A 25,477-nucleotide genomic window follows, 5' to 3' on the forward strand; every position below is an offset into this window, starting at 1 on the left:
CAAGGGGTGACTTGATTACAGTCTATAAGTACCTACATGGGGAACAAATATTCAATAATGGGCTCTTCAGTTTAGCAGAGAAAGGTATAATCCAATCCAATGGCTGGAAGTTGAAGTTATACAAATTCAGACTGGAAATAAGGCATTCATTTTTAACGGTCAGAGTAATTAATCATTGGAACAGTTTACCACAATTCATGGTGGATTTTCCATCACTTACAATTTTGAAATCAATATTGGATGTTTTTTTTTCTAAAAGATCTGCTGGAGGAATAATTTGGGGGAAGTTCTGTGGCCTGTGTTATACAGCAGGTTAGACAAAGTGATCACAGTGGTCCCCTCTAGCCTCAGAATCAATGAACAGAAGTGCTGTTTGTGAGCATCGACAGAAAAAAAAGTAATAACTCTTCCTGTGTAAGTCTCCAGCAGAGAAACAAGCTGCTCTTCCTGTGTGCACAAGGAAACTTACGCTGCTTTCAAATGGCTGCATGAAAGAAATATCCTGCAAACCAGCGGGTGCACAAAATGATATGCTACCACTGAAAATGTCTGTGAGTGAGAGGGCTTGAATTGGATATGCTAGCACTTCCATAACTGAAAGACCAGAGTAAGAAAACAAGACAAATTGACTGTTTCTCATCCTTTGTTATGGAGTCTGTCCACTCTCTGCAAAAGCAACTTTGATGTAAATTGAACAGTAGAAGTACAAAAATTGGGTGCAATGTGCAGATGTATTTATTGTATATTCATACTGACAGAAGGGCCATGGAACAAAAACCCATTCCTGGACTCCCCCAAATGTTGATGTCCTTCAGTTCAGGATCCTGACTTAATGTCTTGGGCCAATCTTTAATTCATACTCTTCAGGAAGAGCCTGTCAGCTTAGCACCTGGACATTTCCCTGAGATTAAAGACCTATACAAAATATAAACTGTTGGTTTCTTCTGCAGTGTCCATCACAGAAGGCAGAAAAGTAGGCACAAGAATTGCTGGACCACTAAGAAGTAAATTACAGGAGCCAGGTCCACTTTAAAATATATTTGTGGAGGAGGTTCCTTTCCAAGAAACCATCTGGTAATGGTGATTTCTAAAATAATGTTAGGAACTTTATGTCCATAAAGGTATTATTGTTAGTTATTACTCGAATTACAGCAGGGCCTAGAGGCCACAAATGAGATGAGTGGCCCCATTGTTTTAGGTGCTGTACAAACACACAGTGAGACAGTTGCTGCCTAACAGAGTTTCCAATTTAAACAGAATAGTAGTAGCTGTATTATCCCCATTTTACAACTAGGAAACAGAGATTTGGGCCCAGATCCTCAAAGGCATTTGGGCAGCTAACTCCCATGGAAGCCTTAGGGAGGATTTGGGCCTTAGTGACTTGCTAAAGCTCACATACAACATCTATGACAAAGCCAGGAATAGAACCTGAGTCCCTGTCCCCGCCACTACCATGAAACTCTCTAATAAATCTGTAATGATTAAGAGTATCTTTCATACAAATCCTCTCCCCAAAATATTTTTCAGGATTAAATACTAAGAATTGTAAACCTCAATAATAGTAGAAGGAGAGGGAAATTATGAAGTATGGGAAAAGAAGGAAAAAATAAGATGAGATATGAAAAGAGACAGCTGAGGAGGGAAAAAGAGAGAGGATGATATAAAATGGAAAGAGCTTCCTAGAATGAGCTTGTAACAATAATGACCTGGCAGAGTGGCGGGGCAGAGATAACAGGGAGGGGAGCAGAGAAAGACTCAGGGCAAAATTAACCAGTGGCATAAGCAGATGCAGCTCCATTGAAATTACTGGATTTTACACCCGTTATGTCGTGTTCTGTGTTTGGACAGCACCAAGCATAATCTGCTCTTGGTATGTGTCTACGACTCCTAGGCACTATGGTAAGACAAATAACAATTAATTGAGCATGGAGCATTTTAAAAACAAGGTAGGCTATTTAAAAAAAAAGGCAGCCGTGTCAAACAAGAAACCCAGGTGCATCACTTTTTAACTGATGAAAAAAAAAACACTACTGGACATAGGCGTGGGACCTGAGGGTGAGGGGCGGCTGCAGCACCACCAGGTTTTACGTGGGGTTTCATTGCGAGCCCTGCGCCCGGGATGCTGCTTGCTGCCCCATGCCCAGGGTCTTGGCTGCCACCCAGCACACGGGGTCCCGACTGCCAGCCCTGTGCCCAGGGCTCCATTCCTGGCTCCGCCACCAGCTGTGGCCTCAGCCTTGGTCCCCTTACACCTTTCCGGGTCCCCCCTCCCAGAGACACAGCCCTGTTCCTGTCCCCAGCTTGGGGGAGGAGGGGCAGACAGGGGTAAGGAGGCTGGCAGTCGGCACCCCCACTATTAAAAGTGTTCCAGAGCCACTGCTACTAGAATGAGCTAGTGAAAAATGGAGAGATTGTCTGAACTATGCAAAGAAAGAAAGAAAGAAAGAAAGAAAGAAAGAAAGAAAGAAAGAAAGAAAGAAAGAAAGAAAGAAAGAAAGAAAGAAAGAAAGAAAACACAGACTGAGGAAAAGCAATGCTACATTCCTGATCCTAAATATACAATGTGTTTTCCCTAAAAGCATAAACTTTACAAATAATAATAAGCTAAGCACAGCTGCAGGGAGTTAGCTTTTGCCTGGCAAGATGGATGTAATGTGACATCCTAAGATGGATATAAAGACAGGGTTTGTAGGCCTTCTTTTGTGAGTTTTTGCTTCTCAAAAGGGAGTGGATGTGTATAAATAATCATGGATTTTATTCCAGCAGATGTCACTCATTAAAGATGAATCCAAAAATAAGATTGGTCACAACTACAACTCCATCAACCAAACCCACCACCATGAAGAAGTGGATCTTTCAAATCTGATACTTAAAAAAGCAAAGTTGGAGTTTTGGGGGAGTGGGTACGGTCAATAAAACCAAGGTTATTTGCTAAAATTAAAGCAGAGAGAAAAAATAGAAAATTTCCATGGAGATGTTTTAAAGAAAGAAACGTTAATGATAGACAGAGACTGGAATTTCCTGGGTACACATGAAATGTGGTTGGGCAAAATAAATGAATGAATGGAAAGAGACCGGACCCAGAGATATTAAACGGGTGGATAACCCTCTTACATTTGCCCTGGGGTTGGCAGGGAGCAGCCCAGAGAAGCCCAGCAGACAGGTGCTGGGAATCAGTTGATGCAGCTAAATAGTACCTCATCGTGATTGGCCCATCCTGTCAGCTGGGCAATATAAAGGAGGACCCAGTGCCATAGGGAATGGAAAACATGGAGGGAATGCTCTAACTAAAGGGTGGGTGTGTGCATGCTATAGGCAGGTAGTTTTCTCTCCCTGCCCTTCCCCAATTTAGGGAAGTCCCTGGAGTAGATATGGGAGACCAGAAGGCTCCAGTCTGAACCCTTCACCAGATAGTTGTTAATTACTTTTGCACTTTTTGATGTTGTTTGTGAAAATAATAAATAGATCCCTGAAGAGAAGGAAAGAATCTAAGCTGGATGTGGCTATTTGTCCCAAGTTGGTGATTAGGATCACTAGCCTACCCATGGCTTTGTGCTGGGTTCAAGGAAGTCCTGTTTCTCCTACACAAATTTATGCACTAGTGTCCTGATCTTGCAAAGGCTTACATATATTTTAAAATTTACTAACACGAGTAGTCCTATGTGTTCTAAAGTTTCCTGGTAGTAAAATTAAGCATGTGTATAAATCTTTGTAGGATTTGGGCCTAAAAAAGATCAGGATTCAAGATGTATATAGGATATTTCATGAAAACTTGTTAGTGTTTTACACTTTGCTCAAAGTCGGGATGAACCTCAGAAGTTGAATTAGAGCAGCTGAGAAGTAGTGAGAGGAATTCTGTAAGGAGAAAATGCAGATACTCTACTAGCAAAATTCACATGGGCTCCCCTTAAGCTAGGATTCAAGTCTTATTCTATGAGCGTTGTGAGTCCGTACTCAGTCTGGAGTCTGCACAACCACTTTCAGGCTACTTCATTGTGGTCTCCGTGAACATAGATAAGAGTAAACTGTGTATTGTGGGTGGATAAAGCTGTTGTTCTCTGGGGCTTCACTGCAGGAGCAGAGTTAAGGGACTTTGGACACTTAAGCACCTATTGCGTTAGTTGCAAATAGTTGTTGTTTTTCTTTTTAAGTTTTATTATAACTTGGAAGCTCTAAGGGCATGGCTACACTGGAAACTTCCAAGCACTGTCAAGGGAACGCTCCTATGGCAGCACTTTGAAGTGCGAGTGTGGTCACGCACAAGCGCTGGGAGAGAGCTCTCCCAGTGCTCCTGGTAATCCACCTCCATGAGGGGATTAGCTCAGAGCCTGTTTACACTAGTGCTTTAAAGCGCTCTGACTTGCTGCACTCAGGGGAGTGATTTTTCACACCCCTGAGCCAGCAAGTTAGAGCGCTATAAAATGTAAGTGTAGCCAAGCCCTAATTCTCTACTGCTTCACACCTGGCTGGGCCATTTACACAAGTGAGAAATGTGTGTGGAGGGTGAGAACCCTGATCTGGTCATATTTTACATCCTCTTTACACAAGACTCTAGGTAGTTGGGATTCAGGTCCTGACTTTTCTAGGTTTCTAATGCATTTTGTTGAAGTACCATATTCCAGTGAGGTGTCTTACCCTTAGGTGAGGAATATTTATTCTCAGCATTAAGTTCAGTTTAATAAGGTTTTCTATTTGGGAATATTATGTAGGTGTAATAGGCACTATCATATTATATACTCTAAAATAGTGCTACTAAAGCCTCAACTGACAAAACGTAAAGCTAATGAATTGATTAATGTTGTTATCAGAGTGGGCTTACACTCAGAAACTTCAGCAGATCAGGGTACTAATTTTATGTCTTCTCTGTTAAATGAGGTGTACAAGCTTTTAAAAATCCCACCCCCCTCTCTCACACAGCTCCCTATCAGCCAGAAACAGATGGGCTTGTAGAGTGGTTTAATCAAACACTTAAGCAGATGCTAAGAATATTAATCAGCAGTGAACCAAAACATTGGGATAAATTGTTACCTCTTGTTTTGTTTGCCTATTGGGAGGGCCCTCAATCAATTGGAAACTTCCTTCCCTAACTCTGACTCTTCAAAATGCTCCACGGCCAGCAGCCCGGAGGTTGTGTTGTCTGTAATTACTGAACATGGCAGCATCAGGCTTTCACCCCAGGTAACAACATTCCTTAATAATGCTGTTCAAATATGCAAATGAAGGCCTGATCCTGCAGTCAGATCTGCACAGCTGGGAGGGTTTTAATGGCGGCCACGGTCACTCTCAGTTTGAGATGGTCCGTGCCAAAAGCTTTGGCCAGACTCTCTGATGTGATTGACCTGCCTCTGGTACAGGGCAAAGGTCTTGGGGCAAAGTTAGCCCTAAACTACTTTTATGCTCCCTATTTCTGGGGTGTCATTTCCTGGCCTACATCAGTCCTGGAATCGACTGGGAGTCTTTTGGTTATTGAACAAGATGGAGACTGAGGAAAGCTGGTTTCCGTTCCTAGTTCTGCCACAGCCTTGCTACATGGCCTGGGCAAGACGTGCAGTCCCAGATCCTCAAAGGTGTGTAGGCACTGGGACGAAGTAGGAATTTTGTCATATTTTTGAGTCCTGTTTGTACCTCAGTTTCCCCTATGTGCTGCATTGTTACCTAGTGGATGGAAAAGGGCTGTTTGCTCTCAGGGCAGGTGGAGAGAGAGAGATGGGTACTGCCTAAATGTCTGGGCCTTTGGCCACATATCAATGGAGTTCTTGGGAATACAAGGCAGATCCAGTTGCTTGGACATTGACAACCAGCGAGAAAGAATCCAGACGGACAGGGACTTCCCGACCTCTCAGCAGAGAGGCTGAGAAGCATTTCCCCAGCTTGGAAACAAAGGACAGGAGAGGTGTGAGGTGGGAGATAAGTGTTAGCTGCTGGAGAAAGTTGGGGATCTGACAGGGATTCAGACCAAAGAGGTCAGAGAGAGAGCTTGAACAATGAAGTTCTCTCCAGCTTGGCTGGACTACCTGGAATGGACTATGCTTTAACCCACGTTCCTCTGTACCAACCTAAGGATTTCCTGTGCTGTGATCCAGATAATTAATAAACCCTACTGCTCTGACAGTGTTGTGTGAGTGCCACCACAAATGTTTGGCGAGGTGCATTAGTCCCTGAAGAAGGTAAAAGTCTCCATCAAGGGTCTGTCTCAGTTGGACTCATAGAATGGAGCTCATGGTGTGAAGCAGACTCAGAGGCCTAGTCAAGGAGGTGGTGAAGCCATGTGGCTGACCTTGCAGGAAGTGTGAGACCCCCTTGGGTATCTGGCACATTTAGGGGTTCTTCCAAGTAAGAGTGCCAATGCTGGGGCTGTAGCCCAGAACCTGTGGAGCTGTGACAGGCACCTAACTTCCATTACACCAACTGAAATCAATGGGAGCTAGGTACCTAAATCCCCCTGAGGAACTGAGCTTAAATCTCTCTGTTCTCCATCTGTAAAGTGAAGGTAATAAAATAAGATGTCCTTTCTCTCAGACTTGTCTTTTTATACTGTAAGATCTTCAGGGCAAGGACTGTCTCTTCTTAAGTGTCTTTACAGTTGTACCTACATGCTAGGCACAGTAACACTAGTGGAAACAAATTTTTAAAAAGAGTCCATGGTGTCAGCCTTACGCAAACCTAGGGGGGTGCAAAAAATGCAGGGACTGTAGTGGTGTGTTTTCCACTCTCTCTCTCAAAAGCTAATACCCATCATTATGGTTGCTTCCAAATATTGTGTTTTGGGGAGGGAAAGAATAATCCAGATAATGATAATGCCTGATATTCTCTCTTGGCAGAACCGAAACATTGATTTTCTTTTTTTAAGAAAAGTAAAGCAAATATTGTGATGGTCTGGTCTGTGCATCCACACCCTTTCTAAAAAACAGCTTGCACTTTTCTGAGAACACTATCAACTGCCTCTGATACAGGCTGGACTATGATCTTACACAATACTTTGCTTGGCACAGATAAAAGTGTGATACCATGCCAGTTATTACAATCACTGAGAGTTCCTTTCTTTGGTATCTTCACTATAATCCCATTGGTCCACTCATCTGGGACTTTTTCCCTTTTCCAGACTGATGTAAATAGAGGAGCCAGGATAGATGCTGTTAACTCAAGACTTACCCTGAACAATTCTGCATTCAAGTTATCCTTGCCAGGAGCTTTCCCATTTTTTTAGGATTTGATGGCTTGAATGATCTCTTCCATCAGCAGTATGGAGAGAGGATTATGTTCTCACCAATGTGGAAATATTCATGTACTTGGGCAGCAGCCAAGACAGTGGAACAAGCCAGGACATCCGGAACAAAATCAATGAAGCCAGGAACACCTTCAGAAGCTCAAGTACAGTCTGGAAATCATCAAAATACAACACCAAAAAGAAACTCAAGATTTGTCAGAGCTGCATACTTTCAACTCTACTTTATAGTGCAGAATGCTGGGAAATGAGGAAGTATGACATGTCCAAACTGTCTTCATTCCATACAACCTGCCTCAGAAAAATCCTCTGTATCTTTTGGCCCAGAACAATCTCAAACCAAGATCTATTGACACAGTGCAGCCAAGAAGATATGAGCACCATCATTGCCAGGAAGTGTTGGAGATGGATTGGCCATGTTCTTTGATGGAAACTGATTCCATCACCAGAGTGGCAATAAGATGAACGCCTGAAGCAAAGAGAAAACAAGGTGGCCCCAAAACAATATGCCGAAGAGCTGTGGAAGCCGAGCTGAAAAACCTGGGGCAAGCTGGGGAACCGTTGAAAGACTTGCCAGAAACAGACATGAGCGGAGGAGCTTCGTCGCTGCCCTAAACACCAGTGGTGTAATGGGAACATGACAATGATGAAGCAAATGTTGTAGAGTTAAGTAGAGCATGTTTCATTTGCCAACCTGGGAGTAAAATTTGTACTTTCACTCTGACTCTTTGAGTTTAAGGAAAGCAACAACAAAAAACAAAGATAAGAAAGAGAGAGAGCACACTGTGTTAGTCACTCTGGAAAGCTTCCAGCAGATAAGGGAAGGGACCTCCCTACATTGAAAACTGCAATACACAAACAATCATAGCATCCCCCCATGCATTTACATAGACACATACCACAGATTCTTCATCTACTGTATGTGAAAGGACCACCAAATTCACTGAGACTACACCAGTGGCGGGCAACCTGTGGCCCGTGGGCCACATGCAGCCCATCAGGGTAATCTGATTGCGGGCCACGAGAGATTTTACTGATGTTGACGGTGGCCCCCTGCAGATCATAGTGGTCGTGGTTCACAATTCCCGGCCACTCGGACCTGCGGGGGACTGTATCTGTGGACAAAATCAGCAAAATATCTCATGACCTGCAATCAGCTTACCCTGATGGGCAACATGCGGCCCGCAGGCTGCAGGTTGCCCACCACTAGACTAGACTAAGGGCTTGTCTACATGGTCTTTATAGCACAGAAAAAGCTGTATACTTTTCAAAGTTTTCAACCCAGCTATCCTCTTTTATGGACCCATATTGCATTCAGTGCATCTCAGTGTATTGCTCCTTCTCCATGTTATTTACCCAAGAGGCTATTGCTTTCAGCTGAGTTATCCAGTTAAAATTCCCCAACAGGCCATCCCCTTCAAAGCTAAACTTTTTAAAAAATTTACAACTCACGGGAAAGGGGGGAAATAACTAAAAGAAAAGGAGTACTTGTGGCACCTTAGAGACTAACCAATTTATTTGACCATGAGCTTTCGTGAGCTACAGCTCACTTCATCGGATGCATACTGTGGATAGGTATGCATCCGATGAAGTGAGCTGTAGCTCACGAAAGCTCATGCTCAAATAAATTGGTTAGTCTCTAAGGTGCCACAAGTACTCCTTTTCTTTTTGCGAATACAGACTAACACGGCTGTTACTCTGAAACCTGTCATTATGCAAGGGGAAATAACTATTTGCTTTAATTGTAAATCTCGGGCTTTATTTTTTAAATACCCAGAAGAGTTACTTTTATTTTATTATTTAGCAGAAGATTGTTCCTGGATTAATATCTGCTTTAAAAGTAGCTGTCATCTTCCTCTGAAAAGTTATTTCTGCAAGGGGAACAACCTTCAAACTAGCTAAAAATCTCCTTGCGGTACAGAGCAATAAATGTTTGCAGATATGAATCTGGTTATGGTTTATGGTGATTAAAACAGGAAATAATACTTGGTATTTTGTTTTCAAGACTGGAGCAGTAATTTGAAACAGACAGACCTAATAGCAGATAATGATATTTATGTCCAGATTGCCTTCAGGACTTCAAAGTGTGATGAGAGATTAATATCTTCTTGCTGACTGATCTAGAAGATTAGAGATTAGTTTGCAGTTTCAATAGGGAAGCAAAGAGTGTGTGTTTCAATAACCACTCTGATCAAACTACTATTAAAGAGTAAATGGATACATCATCTACTGTATGTGAAAGGACCACAGATGAAATGTAGTGGTAGGTGTCCTTAATCTTGTATTTTATAGCAGAATGTAAGAGACCCAGAAAAGGCCTACCTTCCAAGTTTCAGGCATTGGGGGTGGAGTGTTTGCCATAGCAGGGCCCTAATGTTTGCAGCTCCTTGCCAGAAGAGATAAGCCCTGGACAAACCATGCAGGGATCAGATCAAGTTGTAAAAACATGTTTTTGGGAAGGCCTCTCCCAACTAGAATAGATACTCTTCTAAAAAGAGCAACCCCCACTCCTCCTCCTCTGCCCTGTTGAGGACTGTCAAGGTTCCTCCCCCACTCTGAACTCTAGGGTACAGATGTGGGGACCTGCATGAAAAACCTCCTAAGCTTATCTTTACCAGCTTAGGTCAAAACTTCCCCAAGGTACAAAATATTCCACCCTTTGTCCTTGGATTGGCCGCTACCACCACCAAACTAATACTGGTTACTGGGGAAGAGCTGTTTGGACACATCTTTCCCCCCAAAATACTTCCCAAAACCTTGCACCCCACTTCCTGGACAAGGTTTGGTAAAAAGCCTCACCAATTTGCCTAGGTGACTACAGACCCAGACCCTTGGATCTTAAGAACAATGAACAATCCTCCCAACACTTGCACCCCCCCTTTCCTGGGAAATGTTGGATAAAAAGCCTCACCAATTTGCATAGGTGACCACAGACCCAAACCCTTGGATCTGAGAACAGTGAAAAAGCGTTCAGTTTTCTTACAAGAAGACTTTTAATGAAAATAGAAGTAAATAGAAATAAAGAAATCCCACCTGTAAAATCAGGATGGTAGATACCTTACAGGGTAATTAGATTCAAAACATAGAGAACCCCTCTTGGCAAAACCTTAAGATACAAAAAAGATATACAGACAGAAATAGTTATTCTGTTCAGCACAGTTCTTTTCTCAGCCATTTAAAGAAATCATAATCTAACACGTACCTAGCTAGATTACTTACTAAAAGTTCTAAGACTCCACCCCTGGTCTATCCCCAGCAAAAACAGAATATAGACAGACACACAGACCCTTTGTTTCTCTCCCTCCTCTCAGCTTTTGAAAGTATCTTGTCTCCTCATTGGTCATTTTGGTCAGGTGCCAGCGAGGTTACCATTAGCTTCTTAACCCTTTACAGGTGAGAGGAGCTTTCCCCTGGTCAGGAGGGATTTCAAAGGGGTTTACCCTTCCCTTTATTTTTATGACAAGGACAAAGGCTGTGCTGTTCCAGATTTTAGTTGTGTGTAGTACCCCAGTCCAGGGAGAGAGTTAAGTATAATTTGAATGTTAAATCTTTTTTCCCTTAAAGACTGATTTCAGTTTATACACCTACATAGCCATCTACCTCTGAAGCCTGAGTCCTTCTTTTTATTCCCTCTAGCAGCAGAGCCCTCCCATCAAGGTCCACTGTTGCAGGCAGGCGTTGCATCCTTTGCCCCCAGGACAGACCATTAGCCCCCACCTATTCTGATCAACTGTTGGTTTGTCCATTTCATCACAGAGGTTTTGGGGAGGCAAAAGGGTCTCTGGAAGGGATGAAGCCTCCTCACAAGAAGTGGCAGGAGAACAAAAGTTCTGTTCCATGAGATTGGAAGTTTTGGAATTCTTGTTCTGCAGTGGAATGATACTGATGCCTTGAAATTTCACACACAAAAATGAGCCCCTTGACTAGCCAACTGGCCAGTGCTCTCACCTAGGATATGGAGTCCAGATTCAAATCCCTGACTTAGGACTTGAACCCGGGTCCTCTACATCCTGAGTGAGCACCCTAAGAAGCAAGCTATGGGTTACTCTGTGGAATGGTGCTTCCTGAAAACTTGCGGCTGACAATTTCATCAAAACACATTCTGCAACGGATTCGTTTCAGTACGTGTTTTTCCGAGAAGTCACTTCATTGAAAAATTCCTGACTAGCTCTCTTCCTGATCCTGCTGATCCATATTATGAGATCTCCATTTGCACAGAGGCTGGAGGCATATTGTAACATGTAGATGAGCATTTATTTCAATGAAATACACGCTCCTTGACACAGCGTGTGCCATTTAGATTTTAGGATGCGTTTGTATAATAGCTAGTACAATGGGGCCATGACTTGGTTAAAGCAGCTAGGTGCTACTGCAGTAAATGATACAGTAAATGAATACTCAGTGGAAGTGATTTTTTCCACACACACAAAAAAATCAATGTTCTTTCACTGCTGAAGGTAGTTGCAGCTTCTTGTTCTGAGGAGTTATGTATAATTTGAATGTTAAATCTTTTTTCCTCTTAAACACTGATTTCAGTTCATACACCTACATAGCCCCTCTTAAGTAGCAATTACTGTTGGATGACTGCTCCTGGCAAAATGTGCCATCACACCCAACCTGTGACACTGTCAATCACATTTTAATTACATAGCGGAAGAGAGACAAAGGCTCTGAGTTTGATATTTTTACAGTTTAAGGTGAAGATAAATGCATGCATGCAAAAAGACAGGAAAGTGTCACTGCTTAAAAAATAGCGATAAGGTGAGCCAAAGTGGGTTAAAATAAGCCAGCCTGACTCACTCCTAAAACTCTAACCAAATCTCACTACAAGCTATTAAAAAAATCCACTACATACTATGTAAAAGTGAAAATGATTCACACTTCTACTGTTGCAGGGCCATTCACTACAAGAAGGGGAAATAGCTCAAAAACAGTGCATATTTCCACATTTACTGACACTTGAAGGGCGTGGTTCTGCTCTCACGACTCCTGTCACGATGACCCATTGGACAATGGAGTTATTCTTAGTAGACAGAGCATGGTGGAGAAAGGTAGTTCTTTTTTGTGGAGGATTTTGATATTTTAGAAAGCAGTTTCCTTCTGAGCTGGAAAGAAAACCCGAGAGTTGAACAGTTATCTGCAAGAAGGAAAGTAGCACTGCAAGGTAGTCTATCTGGTGGACTACCCTGAAAGCTCTGGCATCCCTAACTCAGAAGCAGTCCATGTGGAAGCCTGCCTGGCAGGCAGGGTCCCATGGAAAAATTTTCACACTTGAATAGTCCCCATTAAATATTTAGGTTTTAACTAATGGGGGGAAAGGGGGGATAGTACTGGAAATTTTACAACCACCTCTTCTAATTGTTACTCCTGATGAACATCATCATAGCCAGAGGTCTGCTCCAACAGACTCCGATTGACTTATGTGAATGTTGCTTAAGGTACCAAGTGCCCACTCAGTTCTGAAGCTTCACTTGAGACCTTGATCTTGAATATTTCTAGTTAGATTTTGCTAAGATGCATAAAGTCTACAGATACTTGAACAATGAAAACCTTGAGATTTGCCTATTTTTACAGTAGTTCATGCATGACTTGCTGTTGCACCTGTATATATAAGAACAAAAACTTCATAGTAGAGCTAGTTGGAAAGCAAGTTTCCATGGGAACTTTTGACATTTTGAAGTTTGCTCTGATCTGGAACAAAGTCAAAATTTCTGTTTTCTTGAATATATGTTTCATTTGGACACAACAAAACAATGTCAATATTACAATAAGTTTAAATATAAGTGAAATGAGTTAAGAGAACACTATTTCATCAAAGTGGGAATCAAAACAATTGCATTTCCCACTGTCAATATCAAAATTATTTGGAATCTGAATGTTTTGTGAAAATGTAACTTGTGAGGGTAAACTCTCTCTTTTTTTAAAATCTAGCTGTAACTACAAAGATATAAGATATATATTGTTAACTAGGCAAAAGGAAAATCCAAACCAATATTCAGGTCATTTGTTTATGCAGCTTCATCTTATCTATTACAAATATCCAGTGCTCTTGAAGATCTTTTTATGTCTTTCTCGTATTTCTAGGACTGTATTCTTCATCGACAGAATATTGTAAATATTCATGAAACTGCATGGATAACAAGTTAATGTGTCTCCCATAACCAATCCATAACATGAGCAACAGTGACAGTCCAAGTTACTCAGCTATTGTTTCACTAATAAATCCAAAATAACTGGGATAAATTATTGTGAAAAGTGAGAAGGTTGCTGGTTTTCCATGCCTATTAGCTTCTCTGCTAAGAATAGACGTTTTGCTGTCCATTTTTGCGAAATGGACATTAGAGCTCTCCGGAATTTCATCCCAAAGTGTGGTAGTGTTTTTTTTTAATATGAAATTTGGCCAAACTTCAAGGCTTTTTTTTTAGTTTTCCATTCTTTGGGAAAAGCTTTTTTTTGTTAGTTTCCTCATTTTTGCTTTTCATTTAGTGATTTCAGTGTTGCATTTTCGGTTGGGGATTTTTTTTTTTCCATTGCTAGTCACAGGGTGGGATTTTGAAAAAGGCATTTTCAAAAAGAAAACTTATTCTCTTATTAAAGTTTGGAAAACTTTGGGAAAACAAGAGCATCACGAACCCTCCGCTGCCCAGAAGTCTTCAGTAATTTCAACATTTTTCCCAAAAGTTGGAAAGTAAGTTCTACTAGATGCCAAATCTGTTAAGAACTCAGAAGTGGTCACTGGATCAAGTTCTGGCCTGTTCTACACCCCCGAAGGAGCCTCAACAGGGCTGTGCATGCTGTGACACTTTTGGGGGTTATCGGAGTTGTCCAGAGTGAATCACTACCACCTGTTCACAGCAGGAGGTAGCCCTGTCTGTGGCCATCAAGGGAAACACTCCCTAGCCACCAGCTGTTGCTAAAATAGGCCATCCACTTCAGGCTCTTTGAGCCCTTCTCTTTCCTCCTGCAGTCTAGCAGTCTATTTGTGCCACTTTGTCACATGGGAGCACCCAGTCCCTTGTCTTCTGGCCACCTGCATTGTACATCAATCTGTACATCGAACTGTACCTCCATGGAAACAGTGTACCCCAGTTCTTTGGCTTCACCTCAGTTCCACACTCTCCTGAATACAAGGCATTTAAACATCAATTTGGTTTTACTACAGTCCTGTCTAACAGAGCTTGAGATAGAGATTCAAACAAACAAGTATCAGAGTTTAGAAACAAAGTCACATAATCTGTAGCCTATACCTGCTAACTAACTTTCCTCTCTAATAAGGTCTTTCTCACCTAGTGGTCAGTTCTCACATTTGTCCATGGGATCCAGCTTTCATGAGACAATCTGCTGTCTGTCCTCTGTAATAGATAACTTGAGCCAATCTCTTCTTCTACTCTTATACCATTCCAGGCTATTGTCTCTTAGCTCTAGCAGCGCCCCATCTTCAGAGAGCTCTCCTGGGGTTCATTTGTCTCTTGCCATAGATCAACTGTCCACTGGTTCAGACAGAAAACAAAGTGCTGTCTCAATAGATGCCCACTGTTCTCAGCATTGACTGAGTTAGTCCTGAGGACCACCACCCCTTGCCACAGTGTACAAGTCTCACTTCAACAGTTTTGCAACCTAATATTCTGTATGTATCAAACCACTTTCCCACACAGACATCTTGCAGTATTATCATCTGCTTCTCAGATTTTGGCAGAGACCCCACACAACCCCTGTTGCTGAAATATTAAGATGGCTGAACACAGGGGTAATATACCCATCTAGTCAGGTCTGTGTCACACTTGTCGAGGCAGAATTTGTCCCACAGGTGCATTTCAGATTATAATTAAAGTAATCAGTGCAAACCTGACCTGGAATTGGGTGAAACTCTGTATCCCCACCATTCCCAGTCTTCCCTCCCCAACCAAATTATCAAATCCCTGAATCTATTGTATTCATTTCAAAGTATGCAGTGCACCATGTAGGCAGTAAATTTTGTGAAGAGATGGGATTTTGCTATCTCAAGAATCAAAACTGGCAAATATTTTCTCAAGTTAACACTTGCATTGACTTATTTGAGAAAACAACTGTGAAAGATGTGAGCTTAACATCTTGGTGTGCTGCTGATTTTAATATCCCAGCTAGATTATTCAATTTTATTAGGCTTGTTTGAGAAGTTCAGGGACCCATAGGTGGATAATTATACTTAGCATTCAATCCATATTTTTTGTTTATTTGCCTGTCACCTTGAATAATGACTGTAAAAACTGAAGCATGGTATTCAGTGTAAGAACTGGTTTTTGTGACAACATTAAATGTGAAAAATCAGACAGAGAGAAGTCAAATTACCAAAAGATAGTGTTGCAGTAGAAACTAATTTGGACCGATAGTGTAGGAAAAAACATTGAGCTATTTTTTTTACAATAGCGAGTCAAGTTAACGAGTGTAGTCTTGTGATTAAGCCACTGATCAAGGACTCAGTTGTTCTGGGTGGGTTCAAGTCTCAACTTCACCCACAGAGTTCCTCTGTGACTTTGGGCAAGTCACTTAGGCCAGGTCTACACTACAAAATTATGTTGATTTAACTTACTTTGGCATACAGCCACTGCAGTTATTAAATTGTGTTTGTGTGTGTGTGCACATTTAGCTCCTGGTGTTGGCGGTGCGTGTCCTCACCAGGAGTGCTTGTATTGATTGTGTGGTCAGTGTAGGGCATTGGAGGATGGCTCATGGAAGCCAGTAACCATCAATGTAAGCAACGCAGTGTCTACACAGATATGGCATCAATCTAATTATATGGACCATGACTCTACGCCTCTCTTGGAGGTGGTGTTATTAAGTCGGCATAGAGAGGCACTTATGTCTGCGGAAGTCCAACTTAAGTGAAGAGACTTTCACATCTAGGTCAATGAAAGGCAGCTCACATAGACCTAACCCTGGAGTGTAGACCAGGCCTTACCCTGAGGACTTAGTCCTCCAACTTAAAATGGAGATAACCATTTATATTTAAGCTTGTTAGGGCAGGGACTCTGAGAGAGATCCACCAGAGGACTTAAGTCTAAAGTTTAGGCACCACCAAGATCCTCAAAACCTCCACTTGGCTCCCACCTAATCCTATAGCTTCCTAAAATCCTTGGTGCTTAATTTTCAATCGTAGAAGTCCCTGGGGTGGCTGTAGATGTATGGAGGGTGGGGGAGGAAGAGTGTCTTAAGGGACTGGTTACAGTGCAGAGGAGTCTAAGTTCTAGCATTATGTACTAAATGGCCTGTGTGGAGCCTGCTGGCTTGCTCTGACAGTTCCCGAATATACGAATGCAGTGCCATTTCAAACAGTTCTACATTAACATGTGCTAGGGAACTTTTAATGCACACCAGCAGGATCCACAAGGGCCAGTGTGTGCGCAACATTTTAGAGAACTTTACAATTTACAGCCCCTGGTAGTGGCTAATGTGCCCCGTAGAGAAACTTAGGGCTTATCAGACACATGCCTGGATGTCTAACTCACACCTAAACCCCAACACGATGGTCAAAGAAGATGAGGGGCAAATAAACTGCTCACAAACAGGGAAGGATTGGAAGGGGAAGTAGAAATGGGTGGCAACCTGGGCAGCAGTGACCATGAGATGGTCGACTTCAGGATCCCAACAAAAGGAAGAAAGGAGAGCATCAGAATACAGACTCTGGACTTCAGAGAAGCAGACTTTGACTCCCTCAGGGAACTGATGGGCAGGATCCCCTGGGAGGCTAACATGAGGAGTACAGGAGAGCTGGATGTATTTTAAAGAAGCTTTATTGAGGGCACAGGAACAACCATCCAGATGTGCAGAAAGAATAGCAAATATGGCAAGCGACCAGCTTGGCTTAACAGAGAAATCTTCAGTGAGCTTAAACACAAAAAGGAAGCTTACAAGAAGTGGAGACTTGGACAGATGACTAGAAAGGAGTATAAAAATATTGCTAGAGCATACAGGGGTGTAATCAGGAAGGCCAAAGCACAATTGGAGTTGCAGTTGGCAAGGGATGTGAAGGGTAACAAGAAGGGTTTCTAAAGGTATGTTAGCAACAAGAAGAAGGTCAGAGAAAGTGTGGGAGCCTTACTGAATGTGGAAAGCAACCTAGTGACAGATGATATGGAAAAAGCTGAAGTACTCAATGCTTTCTTTTTTTGCCTTGGTCTTCACAGACAAGGTCACCTCTCAGACTGCTGCACTGGGCAGCACAGTATGTGGAGGAGGTGAGCAGCCCTCAATGGTGAAAGAACAGGTTAAGGACTGTTTAGAAAAGCTGGACATGCACAATTTGATGGGGCCAGATGCAATGCATCTGAGGGTGCTGAGGGAGTTGGCTGATATGATTGTAGAGCCATTGGCCATTATCTTTGAATATTTGTGGCAGTCGGGGGAGGTCCTGGATGACTGGAAAAAGGCAAATATAGGGCTCATCTTTTAAAAAGGGGAACTACAGACCGGTCAGCTTCACCTCAGTCCCTGGAAAAATCATGGAGCAGGTCCTCAAGAAATCCATTTTGAAGGACTTGGAGGAGAGGAAGGTGATCACGAACAGTCAACATGGATTCACCAAGAGCAAGTCATGCATGACCAACCTGATTGCCTTCTATGATGAGATAACTGGCTCAGTAGATATAGGGAAAGCAGTGGACATGATATACCTTGACTTTAGCAAAGCTTTTGGTATGGTCTCCCACAGTATTCTTGCCAGCAAGTTAAAGAAGTACAGATTCGATGAAAGAACTATAAAGTGTATAGAAAGCTGGCTAGATCATCAGGCTCAACGGGTAGTGATAAATGGCTCAATGTCTAGTTGGCAGCTGGTATCAAGAGGAGTGCCCCCGGGGTCTGTCATGGGGCCAGTTTTGTTCAACATCTTCATTAATGATCTGGATAATGGGACGGATTGTACCCTCAGCAAGTTTGCAGATGACACTAAGTTGGGGGGACAGATAAATATGCTGGAGGATAGGGATAGAATCCAGAGTGACTTAGACAAATTGGAGGATTGGGCCAAAAGAAATCTGATGAGGTTGAACAAGGACAAGTGCAGAGTCCTGAACTTAGGATGGAAGAATCCCATGCACTCCTCCAGGCTGGGGGCCGACTGGCTAAGTGGCAGTTCTACAAAAAAAGGACTTGGGGATTACAGTGGACGAAAAGCTGCATATGAGTCAACACTGTGCCCTTTTTTTCAAGAAGGCTAATGGCATATTGGGCTTCATTAATAGGAGAATTGCCTGCAGATCAAGGGGAGTGATTATTCCCCTCTATTAGGCACTGGTGAGGCCACATTTGGAGTATTGGATCCAGTTTTTGGTCCCCCACTACAGAAAGGATGTGGACAAATTGGAGAGAGTCCAGCGGAGGGCAACAAAAATGATTAGGGGGCTAGGGCACATGACTTATGAGGAGAGGCTGAAGGTATTGGGCTTATTTAGTCTGTAGAAGAGTGGATTTGATAGCATCCTTCAATTACCTGAAGAGGGGTTCCAAAGAGGCTGGAGCTAGACTGTTTTTGGTGGCAGATGACTGAACAAGGAGCAATGGTCTCAAATTGTACTGAGGGAGTCTAGGTTGGATATTAGGAAAAATTATCTCACTAGGAGGGTGGTGAAGCACTGGAATGGGTTACCCAGGAAGGTGGTGGAATTTTCTGCCTTAGAGGTTTTTAAGGTCAGGCTTGACAAAGCCCTGGCTGGGATGATTTAGTGGAGGGATTGGTCCTGCTTTGAGCAGGGGGTTGGACTAGTTGACCTCTCGAAGTCTCTTCCAACCCTAATCACCTATGATTCTATGAAGGTAACACTTCCCCCACCTCACTCCTCTGTGAGCCAGCAGGCATGCTCTGAGCAGGCCGAACTCCACTCCATACACAACCGCCTGTGGGAGAAGGCTCCCTTATAACTTTTAGGTCAGTGGTTAGAGAACTCCTCCCAGGGCTACATAGTCACTCACTTAGTCTGGCCCAATGAAGGTTTGGTTATTTACCAAAGTAACCCATGTGAATGCACTGTAGAATTTGACTTCATTTGTCCTGGGGAGGAGATATAGCTCTTAGCTGGACACCCTGTCTCTGTGTTTGTGCAGAAAGCAGGGCAGGAGAGCTAAGCTAGAAGGACCCAGAACTGCCAGATGCTATTCCAGAACTTTATCTGACATACTCAGCAGCTGTTTCTGATGTTTTTATTGTGGGCAATCCACCTGGTAGGTCAAACATTGAGAGCTGAGCCAATCAGTGCTCAGGGGGCAGGGGGAGAAGAAGTTAGACAGCCCTGTGGACTCAGCAGCTGATGGATGCAGTGCCAAGAAATGTCTGCTGTCATGGCTTGGTCCCAATCCCTGTCCCCCTCTGGTGCTATTCTGGCATGACTAGCCAGAGAAATCTTCCATTAGGATAATGTTTTGGCTACCTTGGGCATGTTTTACGGACCTCGAGGGAGAGCGTTTTTGACTCCTAACAGCTACAGAGCCTGTGGAACTGACACTGAGCGATCAGCTAACTGCTCTAAACTGGGATTCTGGCTCATTGAAGAGAGAGAATGGGGCAGCACTTAGTGAGGTAAAGGTTTGCCAATTGTTGTCTGACGTAACTGGGCTTATGGAGAGAATCTAGTGCCCGCTAAAGTGGTAGCCGTATAGAGATCCAGGAAATGGATATTCTATGGGCTGATCCCCATCCCTGTGGCACCTTGGCTCGAGACTTCTGTCTCCCGAGCAACTGAGGATCAGTCAGCCGTTCACCCAATCGCTAGAATGCTATTGCTAGCTGTGGAGACCCCAGATTGCTGGTTTTGCTGACAGGGGGGTGGAGTGTTTGAAAGGACAGACGCTGCCATTTTGCAAACTCTGCAGGGGCCAGGTGACACTCACTACATATTGTGATCAAAAAGATTGAGAAGTCATCCCTGAGAGACGATCAGACAGGCATGTATTTTGAAGTGTGTGATAAAAAAGAGAAAATGTTCTCTTGGAACCCTATATCTGAATGTTTAACTCACTTCCCCCTCCTTTCCCTAAGGAACACAAATAGATTGACTGGACGGCATTACATTTTAAAATTAAAATTCATAGTATTCTCAAATACTATTTACAATGTGTGATGTGTACATTAGATGTTTGCTTTACTAAGAAAATACATGGTGTTCCCTTGAAGATGGATGTGAATAATTCCCAGTCAGTTCATCAGGGTTTTAAGCTCTGAGGTTTAACTCTGTGTAATGCATTTTTGAAAAGTCAGATCTCTGGCCTGAGCTTCAGCAAACAGGTAAGCTGAGGTGCGGGAAGGAGGTGGGGAAGAGTGCAGTCATACAGACCATTGCCTGACTATCCCCTGACCCCATTACACTTGATCCACAGAGGATATGGCTTCGCTTCATCTTTCAGCTTTGGGGCCTTTAGCTCATTATGCTCTCACTGCTAGAAGTCCCTGGTGTCAGATAAGACGGTGGCTTGTCACACAAAGCATGGATCACTTAAAATGTCATGGTCCTCCTTTACTGCACCCCAAGGACACTTCTGCTCCACAGGAACAATAGACCTGGATGGACCTAGGCCAGTGGAACTTGACTGTCCACAGGCACGGCCGCCTGCAACTCACAGTGGTCGCGGTTCACCATTCCCAGCCAATGGGAGCTGCGGGAAGCGGCTCAGGCAGCCGTGCCTGCCAATGGTCAATGTAAACAAACTGTCTCGTGGCCCGCCAGCGAATTACCCTGAGGGGCTGTGTGTGTGGCCCACAGGCCACAGGTTGCCCCCCACTGACCTAGGTTGTGACTGTTACTCAGTTTGAACAGGAAACTAAGCAGCAGCTGGAGGATGAGTTATCTACAATGAAGCCTGTTATATTAAAATAGTGGCAATTTGACCCATCCAGAGTTGAGCTGAAATAAAGACGCCAGGCCAAGACCTACAGCTATCCCCCATGACACCTAAATTACCACTGTCCATTCTTAAGTTAGAGCTTGACCTTGAAGCTGCACTCATTTACTCCAGCTGCAGATCTGACCTTTGTTACTCAAAGGTTTTTCCTTCTCATCCTCAGAAATATCATCCTAAATGGGGCAGCAATTCCATGCATGGCATTGAATCACCAGCAAATAAGCAATGGCCCAGCTCTGTTGCTCTCAGCGCTACTGTTGAGAATAGGCATTTTATCTGGGAGCATAGGAACCTTTCCATTGCAAGAGTCATCTTGACTTTGAAGGCTGAAAATCCAGTGCACTGCCTACCCCATTCATTCACCCAGAGTACTCTAGTTCTCTTCAAGATCAGGAGAATGATATTTGAAGTCAATGGCACTTGAGTTCCTGCAGGTGGTGGAAGAACCTGAGCCCTGGAGCTTCTCCTGTGAGCAGATGTTTAAACTATACACCTCCGTGGAGCTACTTCTTCACAAAACACTTAGTTCTTATTCCTGTGAGTGATAACAGACTAAGAGAAAATGTACAGAGTCAGGGCTATTTAAAACCCAACACCATAGTTTTATTCAGCTTGAGATAGTCAACACACTCAATAGAAGGTGCAGGAGCTAAAAAACAAGTCCTGTGTAGCAAATTGTCTGATGAAATGCAAACAGACAATTCCAAAGTGTTTTATTGTCTGCAGTGTTTTTATGTATATAAATGATAAACTTGTCCTCATCAAGATCTCATAGGCATTATGTATTAGATCTGCTGATCACACAAGGAAGTGAGATGTGTTCTTCTGAACAGCACATGGGAGCGTGACATCAAGCTTAATTTCTCCTTTATGTTAATGTCCTTAAAAAATCTGAGTGGAGCCATACTTCCCTCCTCCCATTCCTGGCTGGCTGTGCTCACTTCTTAAATGCAGCACTAGCAAGGGTCTAAAAGGAAGGGCAGGCTGCAGCAACTGCCCAAGCTAATGAAGGTACTAGTTTGTGCTTAGGGTGCCATTGAAAGAAGCATTTCTGTACAACTAGGGCCAGATTCCACTTTCCTCCACTGAAGTTACACTAGTGTAAAATCAGGGTACAGTGGGATCAGAATGAGATCTCTACTTATTGAGTTGTGTGAAAAGAAGAATTGAAGATCTTGTAGGGGAATTCATTCCTATCCAGAGGGCAGGCATAGGGAAGGAGGCTGACTGGGGGGTTACCATAATACAAACAAATCTATCTCAGTTCACTTCCTAGTGGAAAAATATCCACAAAGCCACCATGGCAGATATCCTTCTTGGCATTCACAGCAGGGATGCTAAGGTCTAAGTGGGCTATGCAAATGAGACCATGCTGAGAGCTAGTGCTGCCAAGACAATGGGGGAAGCTCTCGGTGCTGCTTTTAGAGCTGGTTGAAAGTTACTAAAGCTTTGATTAAAAAATGGTGTTATGTCAGAATGGTTGATTTTCATTGAACAAAAAAAATACATTAGACACCAGGAAATGTTTGTTTAAAACAAGTTTTCCATTTTCTTCAGAACCACTCATGGGGTGTGTGGGGAGGGAAAATATATATATATATATATATATATATTTCCTGACCTTGCTGCATCAGTACCTGTTCTGCAAATAAACAGAGGACTTCAGGGCAGCCAAACACAGGACCTTTCAACAGATGAAATCTCAAGCAACTTAAGAAAAAAATACTTTGGATATATAGGACTTGCTACACTCAGTGTGGCATATGTCCTGCAAGAAACTATATTAAGGGGCCACTCTTGCTGATGTTTGTTTCTGCAAAAAGATGAGATTTATCAGTCTGTGCCAGATTCCACTGACTCACAGTAAGAACAAACCTTTAGCTTTTGCCTATATTGAATTAGCCAGCATACTCCTAGCTGGTGTTTTATATTCCAGCAGTCTTTCAATCATGCAGTAGTATGAATTCAAAGGACCCATTGCAACTGATTTATTTTATGAATATTCTTAAGGCGTGGATCTAAACAGAGCCCTTTCTACTATCTGCAGAATCTCATGAATAATCTCAGCCTACAATAAAAGGACACATTTCTAGCCTATAGCTATATTGCATTGCTGGCACTCCACAAATTCCATTTTTGGCTAACAAACCCAGGGTCAGGTTTTTAGGGTTACACAGTTTTTGAATTATATAATACTACGAGCAGCAAGCAACAAAAGGTGATGGAGGCAGACAAAATCCATGCAAAAGACAGAGGAGGAGATCTGTGAAAACAAAGAGGTAGCTGATGAGTTGCAAATGCTCATTACAGTAAAGAAAATGCAAAGTCAACATGCCACATCAGGTTATTTCATGTAAGTAAATGATATTTGATAGTGCAGAGTGCAATTGTATACAACAGCTATGGGCTCATTGATCTAGAGCTCTGCTAATAAGTGACTCTCTTTGATTCACTGGCCAAACCTAAACATTAAAAAAAATATCAGGTCAAACTAAGTTGTTTTGTTTGACCTTGTCATAAATATAAAGGGAAAGGTAAACACCTTTAAATCCCTCCTGGCCAGAGGAAAAATCCTTTCACCTGTAAAGGGTTAAGAAGCTAAGATAACCTCGCTGGCACCTGACCAAAATGACCAATGAGGAGACAAGATACTTTCAAAGCTGGAGGGGGAGGGGGAAAACAAAGGGTTCGCTTTGTTTGTGTGATGCTTTTGCCAGGACCAGAGCAGGAATGCAGGTCAGAACTCCTGCAAAGAGTTAGTAAGCAATCTAGTTAGAAATGTGTTAGATTCTGTTTTGTTTAAATGGTTGATAAAATAAGTTATGCTGAATGGAATGTATATTACTGTTTTTGTATCTTTTTGTAACTTAAGGTTTTGCCTAGAGGGATTCTCTATGTTTTGAATCTGATTACCCTGTAAGGTATTTACCATCCTGATTTTACGGAGGGGATTCTTTTAATTTTTCTTTAATTAAAATTCTTCTTTTAAGAACCTGATTGCTTTTTCATTGTTCTTAAGATCCAAGGGTTTGGATCTGTGTTCACCTATGCAAATTCGTGAGGATTTTTATCAAGCCTTCCCCAGGAAAGGGGGTGTAGTGCTTGGGGGGATATTTTGGGGGGAGACATTTCCAAGTGGGCACTTCCCCTGTTCTTTGTGTAACACTTAGGTGGTGGCAGCTTTTAACCTAAGCTGGTAAGAATAAGCTTAGGGGTCTTTCATGCAGGTCCCCACATCTGTACCCTAGAGTTCAGAGTGGGGAAGGAACCTTGACAGACCTGAATCAAAATTTGTTTTAAAAGGCAATATTTGAAAGAAAAGTTTTCCAGTTTTCTGATTCAAAATGTGGTCTTTTTAAACATGTCAATTTTGGGAGGAATTTTTTCCCCAAACAAAAGCAGTTCAGCTAATTTGACACATTCATCAATATTTCAGTCAAAATGTTGCCTAGCTCTCCATGGAGTACTTCTATGTAGAATAGTTACTCCAACAGGTTTCTGAAAACATCTGCTCAATGAGCAGCAGTAGTCAAAAAAGCTAACACTTAGGTACCGTGAGGAAAGCAATAGAAATATTCTAATGCCCCTATATAAATCCATGGTGCTCCCACACCTTGAATCCTGCATGAATTTCTGGTCACCCCATCTCAAAAAAGATATATTAGAATTGGAAAAAGTTCAGAGAAGGGCAACAAACGAGGGTATGGAAGAGCTTCCATATGAACAGAGAGTAAAAAGACTGGGACTGTCCAGCTGAGAAAAGAGATGACTAAAGGAGAGGGGGATATGATCAAGGTCTCTAAAATCATGAATGGGTTTCAGAAAGTGAATATAGAAGTGTTATTTACCCCTTCACTTAACATGGGAACTGAGGGTCATCCAATAAAATTAATTGGCAGCAGGTTTAAAACAAACAGGTACTTCACCTAATTCACAGTCAAACTGTGGAACCAGTTGCTAGGGGATGTTGTGAAGCCCCAAAGCATAACTCAAAAAGAGTTAGTTAAGTTCGTGGAGGGTAGGTCCATCAATGGCTATTAGCCAAGATGATCAGGGACGAAACTCCATGCGTTAGGTCAGTGGCTCTCACTTCATGTCAAGGAGCTCTGAGAGTAGAATTCCACCCAGAGTTCAACATGAGTCGCAGTATCTCCACAGAATTGCCAATGTAGGGAAGAGTCTATAAGGCATGGCCGAGCCCTGGGCAAGGATTCCCAGGATGTAGTCCAGATACCATTAGGAATACAGCAATTGCCAAAAAACCTTGGATCAGACCAGTGGTCCTCCTAGTATAGTATAGTATCATGTCTGCAAGTATGTGCTCTGCTGAATCAAGACCTAAGTCACCTAAAGGCATCTAAATTAAGTGTCATTAATGTTCCC

This window comes from Lepidochelys kempii, chromosome 4 (assembly GCF_965140265.1).
Source record: "Lepidochelys kempii isolate rLepKem1 chromosome 4, rLepKem1.hap2, whole genome shotgun sequence".
Taxonomy (NCBI): Eukaryota; Metazoa; Chordata; order Testudines; family Cheloniidae; genus Lepidochelys; species Lepidochelys kempii.